Raw genomic sequence first — 10,552 nt, 5'->3', positions numbered from 1 at the left:
TAGCATTGCGTGTACCATCTGGAACACATTGCGTGTAGGGAAAATTTCTTGACACGTAACATAGCGTAAGTTTGTTACGAGGTTTTCAAGAAGATGATCGATAAGCTTTTTGATTAATTGCAGGCTTAAGCTTCGTACGCAACGAATTTTTAATTAAAAGGTTTAGAATGTGAGAAATGATTTCTAGGCTGGAGGAGATTATTAAGCGATTGATACTTCGAATTAGATAGGTAGATAGTATGTTTAGAATATGTAATTTTATGATATTGATTTTCGTAACTCAGTAACGTAATTTACGATGTAAAACTATGAAACACACAAATATCCTACAAAATTTAGTGCACAGTCCAATCTTGGAAGAATATAAGAGTTTATCCGGTTAAGTAATTGGTAATTTATTGAAGTGTTGTTTAGTCAGATTACACTTTAGTGAAATTTCAATAATATCACCAAACCTTTTTCACGCTTTCATTATTCGAAAAAGTATCAAATTTGGGAGGAGCCAGTTGAGTTTCAACATTTTCAATTATAAATAACGTTTGTTATTATTATAGCAATAGCTTCTAAATACAGATGCCCAATGTTTTTATTCTTACGTTTAACATACTGTAACTGTTGAAGGTCTTTGGCATGTATGCGTCACCGACATACGTGCAGTGAAACACCCCAGAAGCACGTATAAAGAGATATAGGCATTCATGGATTCCAGTTATGATGCGGTTCCTCAGGGTTTTTTTTTCAAATTTGCAATAAAAAACAATAGAATTTGATACTCTTTTCAAATGATAATAAATTATACCTCCAAAATTAAAAGAATATTTAGTAGAAAGGCTCTGCCTACCGTGTCACATGCCAATAAGCGAGATCAAACAAATTTGGATCACGTTTCCACCTCGCAAAGTAAACAAGTGTTCCAGCACCAGGTCCTGATTATTGCTCGTTCATATGCCACTCTTAAAAGCAAGAAGGACAGAGACTTGTAGCAGCCGTTGGAGAGTGTACCGAGAATGGCGCGCGCTGCAAAAAACAACGCAGTGACCACCACTCGGCATGTTGCAATGTGGTAGAGTGGCTTTTTGGTTTTCATCAGAGATTTCAGCCAAGTTATATACCGGCTGACCAACCAACCAGTCCCCGGTGGTTGATGCTCATAATTGCGAACTACGTCTGTTGATCACTTTGCGGTTATTGATTGAGCGCTGACTTCTCTCAAATTTGCGCAGCGCCTAACCAACCATTTCGGCAGACCGGCAAGTCCGATAAGACTGTAATAAACTCTAATATACGCAGTTCTGTCGGCGGCGTTTTATGTTGCGTAAGTCTTCGCACCAAAATACCGATGACCGAAAAACAATGACCTACAATGCGATTTTTTTCTCTCAATTTGCGGCAGTTCATAATACCCGTCTTGTTGAACAGGATTGGTAAAATTATATTGGTTCGTCGAAATAAGAGTACAACAGTATTATGACCATCAAGGTTTTATTAACCTATTTATTGGATTGTCAGTTTTATCTGCAGAAATCGTGTTTTCGCGGATTGGTACCTTGGTATAGATCACACCTTGAAAATAAACGAATTTACAATGTTACCTGAGGCGCGGATGTATGCAACAGCAAAGCTATTTAATAATCTACACATTTTTTATAGGTTCAAAACATAAATTCGTTGGTTAATACTAAAAGAATATAAATCATAACAATATTGTTGGATCGTTCATTTCTACTATGTTCTCCTTCTTCTTCTTCTTCTTCAATGGCTCTACATTCCAACTGGACCTCGGCCTGCTTATCAATTTAGTGTTCGAATAGGATTTTGACAGTTATTAATTGAAAGCTTTACTATGCCCGCCAGTTATTTTTTCTAAGTTCATTTTTTGGTGGGCCACGTACAATCAATATTATCTTATTATAAAAAGAGTTGTCAGAGAGGTGCAGAGCTCAACGTATTCGTGGTGACTCGAGGATAGGTTTACAATTTTCAAAGGACTAGGACGGATGGACGGAGCTCTGAATTCAGGATCAGTGAACGTCAGCTGCTCATCCGGGCATTTGGATTCAGTAACGGTATGAATCGTCATCGTGCTCGAGGTATGGCTCGACTGGGAGCATCTTCCGGATAGCCAGAACTATGGAACTCTACGGAATAGAAAGGAGAAAAAAACTATACTACTGATAGCCGGCAGATTGTTTACCTCGAGCCACAAGGGTATCCAATAGTTGCTCTCTGGTAGCGATATTTCTCGAGCAGTACCAAACTAAGTGATTCATGTCGTCATAACCGGCTCCGCATCTACATAAATTGCTATCTACAAAGTTTATTCTGTGAAGATGTGCGTTTTGTGAATAGTGGTTGGACATAAACCTCGACATTTTGCGGATGAAGCCTCGGCTTTAGTCCTCATATCTGAACCACGCCTACGCAGAAACTTTAGGAACTATGGAAAATAGCCACCGTAATTTTGAAAAGTACTATAATGGACTAATGGGAAACACTCGTTGTTTAAGATTTGCCTATCATAAACCACACTTTCCTGTGTGTCCACCTTTGCTAGTGAGCGAGTCCGTCCTCTCATTGTCATAGATTAATCAGTGGGTTAGGACCCAAACGAAGGAAATCTTCAATGATCTTTTGACCGAAAAATATGCATCTGCTCTCTTATGTTTGTAAGAAAGTAAGATGCGTGCTCAACTGTTTTCATCGACCGCACAATAGGAAAGCCCCATATAATGGTGTGACCAAAACTACCAAAAGGCCAATTTTCGATTTGGGCGTGTAAATGTGATGAATACACAGCTTATAACCTATATTTCTGTAATCAGCACGGTTTTTATTTTTTAGATTTTTTAGGGAGGGCTGGGGGGCGTTCAAACTAGCCCCTCCTAGAAATGATATTTTTACGTTTTTTTGGAAAACGGACAGCTTTGCCATGTTTTCGTCTCAAAACTAACATATTTATAAATCGTTACAAAGCTCTTAAACAGATCTATGCAATAGGCTTATAATGTAATAATAGCTCCGTTCAGAATTTAGTTTTTAGTAGTTTTGTAAAAGCATATTTTATGCAATATTTAACGAACAAAACAGTTTGGTACCCCGCAATACCCCGCAGTAAAACATCATGCACTACACTATTGAACTCTTAAGCCATGAATAAAATTCTGCCCAAATTCACCATTTTGTAAAATACATGAATTTTAAAAATTGCCCATTTTTGCCTTTCCCGTGTATTTAGTATACGTAGAAGCTATCTGATCGCTCTTAAAGCATTTAAAAAAGCCCAAACATTCATAGTGTTGTATACCGATCGACTCAGTTCGAAGAATTGAGGTGATGTCTGTATGTACGTGTGTGTGAATGTCTGTATGTATGTGAGCAAAAATGGTCTTAACTCTTTTTTAAGCACTTACTCTAAACCGATTTACTCGCCACAAGTTTCATTCGTCAGTGAACGTTGTTCCATTGTTCCTTATTAAAAATAGGCTGGATCGGACTATGGGCTCAAAAGTTATGGCCAAAATACATTTTCTTATAATGTACGAGAACGACAACATTTCCGCTAGGTGTTTTGGTAAACTTCTTATTTTTCAATTTTAATCTTACTTAAAGTTACTCAATAATGCCACTTTAATTGAATTTGACGACGAACACAATTTACATAACATTTTAAGGGGGAGCATTATGCCTTAACGTTGCGCATAATTAAAAAAAAATCATCTATCATATAAAAAGCGTTACGCAGTGAGAAGGGAAGTTGTTCAAAATTTACAATTTTGACGTTACTACATTATAGGAGCGAATTATAGATTTATACATAACGTGTCATAACGTGTTGGATGAGTAGTGTGTTGAATAACTCCTTGGCACAATACCTTTTTATAAATATGAAAGAAATCTTAATGAAATATCAAGTAAATGAAATTCCATTTCGATGATGTCACAATATGACGCTAATTGAATCTGTTGTACCCTCCTTTGTTGATTTAATAAGTTCTACTCAGTGAATTTTCAACACCAGAAGCTGATAGTGCTTTTTTGATCATTTTAGGAAATCTGTGTTGCGTCCATTTGTCTGTGACACGAATATAGAGTTTATATGATCATTAGTATTTTATCCAGCACCAAACAGGTTTATTGCAAGCCAAAAAGTGACCAAATTCCGTTGGTTTTGTAGAATATGACAAAAATCGATACTATGCCGAAAATTGGCCCTATACCCCATTGAAAACTCAGAAAAAAAGTATTTTTCTTTTCTATCTATGTTTTTATGATGAATACCACTATTTATTGCAGGATTCATAATTTTGGCCGAAAATACCTCCTTTTTTCCTATTGTGGACCGGAGTGACTCAATAGAAATAAGACTATCCGAGAATATGAAATAATGACAAGAACAAGGAATGTAATTGTCGCTGAAAAATGCAAAAAATAAGCGACAAAAGAGAATATCGACAACTCTTTGTCCTCATCTGCACAGAATAAAGACATTGTTGCATTTCATTTTATTTACAGCAAACATGGAGAGGTAATTGTTGTGAATTTTTCGAACTGCGATAACTTGCATATTTCAGAAGTGAAACACAAATCATGTCAACAGATGGTTAAGTTTATGTAAACTATGATAACTGATACTTATTCAACCAAAAACATCATCGGGAACCGACAAGATGCAATTGAGATAAATCCCCTGGACATTAGATGGTGGTTCAGTTTAAGAATATTATCAAAGTTATCTAAGACAAGTATGTTACTTGTTCCACATCTCGAACTTTTCTCAAAGGGTAAAGATTAATGGGACTTTTTTGACTTAAGCTCCTCCACGCATCCAAGAGCTTTGGAAATTGCACATATCTGGTTGAGAATTTTGTAATTGATGGCTTAAGCGCTATTCTCAAATAGAGACCACCGATCGAGTTCTTTATTTGGCCGACTCTTACAGACCCTTTACCTCTGGGGACTCTCGAATACTCTATTTCCCCCTCACCTACCTGAACTTGTTCAACCCGCTGTACTGTAAACGAAAATCAATCTCTGAAGTGAACTCGATAAAACTGTAGCCACGGCCAAAACGCAATGGGAGTGAATTTTTCCAGACCCGTGAAACGCAATACAAATTAAACACTCAAACTAACTTCTTTGAATTACCGTACAACATGTGTTCTACCATACGAGTTGGACTATTTTAATCGGTATGGAATAGAAAATAGAGCCAATTTCTCTACATTTAACATTATTTTTCGTTTTAGGGGGAGATCCCCCAGCGCCGGACACCTCCCAACACCGGACACTTCTCAAAACTATACTTGCAGAGGTCCTTCCACCATCTAATGTAATGCAAAGGATAGCTATTTCAAAGTCCTTTACCTGTAGGAAAAAAATGATTTTTAGGTTGAAAGCTTTGATCAAAATTTAGGATTGAAAAAAATGGTCAAAATTTCATTGTTTTACCTTAGTTTAGAAGTTTTGCATCAACAAGATCAAATTCGATCGGAAGCATTCTAATCATGTAGAGATGGTCAATATCAGCCATATTGTGAACAACGATCATGATTTGTTAGATATGTTATGTAATTATGGTACAAAATCAATTTCATCTATCCGGCAGCTGTCCCCCAGCTGTCCGGACAGTGAGATTCTTATGTAATCAAATAGTTATTTTTACACCTGTTTTGTTAAACTTACTTCAATTTAATTGCTTCTTCTAACTAAAGTATCAGGAAGCCACAGAAATAAGTAGAACAAAAATTTGAAGATGGCATTGAAAAAAGGTGAGAATTCGGAGTAGGATGTAATAAATTTAGCTGGAGAGTCGAATAAGCTCTATTAACACATTTTAATATCCACAACTCAAAGCAAGTGAAAATATTGCTATTCTAAATGATGTTTCTACTCATACAATAGCAACTTCGTTATATTTGAACATGGTGCAAAAATGTCCGGTACTAGGGTACGCTTTTCTGAAAGGTGAAATTTTCCACCAAAATTCATCATTAAAATACATTGTCACAAAACGTGTTCAAATGCTTATGTATAGTTAGTATGATTCATCAATCATTATATTTTGAGTATACCAGTTAACATAATCCGTATAGTTAGTGAGATTTTCGTTAAATGGCTTATGTGTCCGCCACTGGGGGATCTCCCCCTACCTTTTTGAACGTTTCACTAAATAACACGGTGTTTGCGGAATGTCCAAAAAAAATGTCCGAACAAATGTCCAAATGACGTCTGCTACATTAACTTTATTTTGACTTCAATAGACAAAGAACAAATTCACTTCAATCGCACTTTACCTCTTAGTCAAAACTAGCTAAACTCGACTTCACATCTTCGTAGTCTACTTGCAAACACTTTTAATCACCAGCCGTTCACTTAGCAAAATGATCGTGTTCTTGTCTGAATTTTATCCTTTGAAAAGTCGTCAATTGTTTTAAATTTGCGCTAAATAAATTTGAAATGGCGACAAATAGTGCGCGCCTTCGGTGAGTCGATAAAAACGAGCACAGGAGAAGAGAACACTACAACAGTACATGGTCAATTTCAATTTCTACAATAGTCAAGACACAAACCTCGTAATCGACATACAAATAAAGATTCGAATTTCTTTTCGTCCGGTTTGCAAATGATTTACATCTTACCACCATCTAATTAATTCCAAATAATTTTAATTTGTGATTTTACTTAAAAAGAGAGAAACGTCATAAATTACTATTTTATATATTATCAACCCAAAATTTGAGTTCAATATACGCACTGGTAAGAATATCGCAGATAAAAATTACCCAAATTTGGGTAGTTTTCCCTTTCCTTCCCATGATTGTTGTCAAAACTAGAGCATGATGCAAGCACCTCACTGGGGTTATATAGGGTAAAGTGCCCAATAGTGGACCCTCAACCAATAGTGGACCCTCCAGCCATTTTTGCATTATTACAGCACAATGTAAACATTTTTCTATGAAATTCCATCGGGAGAACCTACCTTACAGTCCTATGATTTGATTACATGCATTGAAAATGCTATGGAAAGTAAAATTAAATGATTTTTTACAATTCTATAAAAAATAAACACGAGAGTGTCCATTATAGGAATATTTTGGGGGTCCATAATAGGGAAGAAGAACGTCCCGAAACGAAACATGAAAATCAAATGAAGTGTCGACTATAGGGAAGCAATTTCCTATTATGGACCCCCAGGGGGTCTACTATAGGGCAAATTCAGTCCGACTTTAAAATATTAATTTCGAAGACTAACGTCGAGTATTTGAGTGTTCTATGTATGTATCGTGAAGAGGAGATGCAGAGCTTGATATTAGATATCACGCAAAATTAATACACCCGATTCTTTTTTTACACGGGGGATGCGTTCCGTGTAAAAAAAGTTTTCAGTTCAAAATTTGAAAATCCGTGTAAAAAAAGTTTTATGATTTCTCGACGAATCATGCAAAATGGAGCAACTTTGCAATAATTTTGTATGGGATTTTTTTTACACGGCCGTGTAAAAAAAATCCGGGTTAAAAAAAATTGGGTGTATATTGCAAATTTCCACTCATTATGCCCGGAAGAGCAAAATTTCGCTACTCCACGGGGTCCACTATTGGGCATTTTACCCTATTATATATTTATTCAGACTAAGGCCGAAGTGGCCTGTGCGGTATATAAGGGAGGATCCATAAAGTACGTCACGCAAAAATCGGCGATTTTCGACCCCCCCTTCGTCACACTTTTTGTAATAAACCTCTAAAATTTTTGTATGAGTCGTCACGCTGCTCGGAACACCCCCTCCCCCCTAGGAGCGTGACGTACTTTGTGGATGGCCCCTAAGAGTCTTCTCCATTCGGATCGGTCCATGGCTGCATGTCGCTAACCACGCAGTCTACGGAGGCTCCGCAAGTCATCTTCCACCTGATCGATCCACCTTGCCCGCTGCGCACCTCGCATTCTTGTGCCCGTCGGATCGTTGTAGAGAACCATTTTCACCGTCTGCCATGTGCACCCTACCATAGATGGTACGTAGCACTTTCCTTTTGGAAACTTCAAGGGCGCTTTGGTCCTCCACGAGCATTATCCAGGTCTCGTGTCCGTAGAGGACTACCGGTCTAATGAGCGTTTTGTAGATTGTCAGTTTGGTACGGCGGCGAACTCTATTCGAGCGCCTTCACGCAGAAAAAACTACGTTAAGAACAAACATATTCTAGGTAAATCCAAACATAAATTCAGTTTGTTCTGGCATCAAAAATAAATATGTTTGGATCAAACATATTGTTGCATTTGAAGCGAACGAAAACTTTTTTTTTAATCAAATGTGCGTTTCAAGTTGTTTCAACCAGCTAAATGTTGCAAACATAGATATTATTGTTTTGGTTCGACCACTCATAATATTTTGATATCAATTCTACCAATTTCCATATTCTGGTAGCATTTGACTACCAGATTTCACAATTCCAAACGTTCATATTTCATTTACTTACCTTTCTGTACCTGAAAAACATCCTTATCATTAATTTGGAAGCAAGAAAACATCTGCTTCTACTCCTCTGCTGCTGCCGATCGGATCCGATCCGAACTCGAGTGTTTGTTTACTTTTGCAAGAGCGAGCGAGGGGCTGCCCACTAGTGAGTGTATAAAACAAACAGGGATTTAATTTGGATTCAAAAATAAATATGTTTGATTCAAACATATTACCATTTTGGAAATAAACATGTATATTTTTGAAGCAAATGGATGAAATTTGTATCCGTGTTGCGGAGTCCAAAGTACGTACGATTTCCAGCCACTATGCGCATTCGAATTTCTCTGCTGGTATCTTTCTTAATTGATTCGACTAAGATGGCGACGTTTGAGGTTTTGGCTTTCAGTCTTTTGGGAACAAAAACGGGGTTTTATGTACTCATCCGACGTTTCGGACACATGTATTGTGCCTTTTTCAAGGAGTTAACTATGATGCGTTTTATTGTCACATTAACCCTCAGCATAGGACCTATTTGTCACCACAATTCGTTTGCCCTGTCTTGTGTGAGGTAGGGCGGAAAATTTGAATTGACCCGGCTCGCAGAAACTTTTTGGTGCACTTTTCTGTTTGGCGCCACTTCACGCAGAAAAATTTACGGTAGACTCAAACATATTCTAGGTAAAATCTAACAAAATTTCAATTTGTTCTGGCATCAAACATAAATATGGTTATGAACAAACATATTGTCGCAATCAAAACAAACGTAAATTATGTTTGAATCAAATATACATTTCCAGTTGTTTCAATCAGCGGATTGTTTGAAGCAAACATACATATTATTGTTTTGGTTCGACCGCTAATAACATTTCCCTATCAATTCTACCAATATTCATATTCTGGTAGCATTAGACTACCAGATTTCATATATGCGCACGATCATACTTCATTTACTTACCTTTTTGTACCTAATTAGATCGTGATCATTAACAATTTTGAAGCATGGAAAAATATGCTTCCACCCCTTTGCTGCTGCTTTGGTGCAGCTTCCGAGTTTTTGTTTACATCTGTAAGAGCTATCGAGGGCTCACTAGTGCATGCATAGTACAAACAGGAATTTAACTTTGTTTTAAATTTAAATATGTTTGATTTAAACATTGTTATCTGTTTGCAAACAAACGTGAATATTTTTGATTCAAATGTATGAAATTTGTATCCGTGATCCATCGTCGCTTGGTCAACCGTGTCAGTTTATCCGGAAATCCGTGTTCGTGCATTAGCTGCCATAGCTGGTCCCGATCGATTGTATCATATGCGGCTTTGAAGTCGATGAATAGATGATGTGTGGGCACGTTGTATTCGCGGCATTTCTGCAGTACTTGGCGAATGGCGAACACCTGGTCCGTGGTGGAGCGTTCGCCCATAAAACCCGCCTGGTACTGCCCCACGAACTCCCTTGCAATTGGTGCTAGTCGACTTTGACATTAAGAGCCTCCTTATTATAGCTTTATTAAATAGTTTTAGCTACATTCTCAATATTTCGAAGATACCGTGATATTTTTCAGATTTTGGAACATGTGTAATTTGAATAGTCCACTATTTTTGTTTTTAACCCTTTAAGGCAGTGGCAACTATATTGCCACCAACAAATTATATGTTTTTCTCTTCATTAACAAGAGCTCTACTTATTATTTCCCCGGGAGAACTGCTCTCATGGAGCCTTAAATTCTAGTAAATGGAGTTTGTTAATTAGGTATCATTTGAATGTTGTTCAAGCTTAAGACGTTCCTAAATGTTCAATATGTAGCGAGCTCGAATTGTACCAAATCAAAATGTTATCGCCGTATTTTTTCCATTCATGTCGCCCAAGCTTGGTTCAAAGGTGCCGCCGGCTAGCGCATGATGTGTAGTAATCCACGTTACGAGAGCACAACAATCTATGGTTGATGCATGCGCCAAGCGGAGCGAATGAGCAAAGTAAACACTGCGTACTACACTACCTATATAAGGTGGATCTGCAGCCAAAGAAGACGCTATAAGAACTTGTTCGTGTCGAAATCTGGACACACTATTGATAAGATTATGAGGTATCATTTCCAAGTAACC

Source organism: Armigeres subalbatus, chromosome 3 (assembly GCF_024139115.2).
Source record: "Armigeres subalbatus isolate Guangzhou_Male chromosome 3, GZ_Asu_2, whole genome shotgun sequence".
Lineage (NCBI taxonomy): Eukaryota > Metazoa > Arthropoda > Insecta > Diptera > Culicidae > Armigeres > Armigeres subalbatus.
This window is presented reverse-complemented; position numbering follows the sequence as displayed.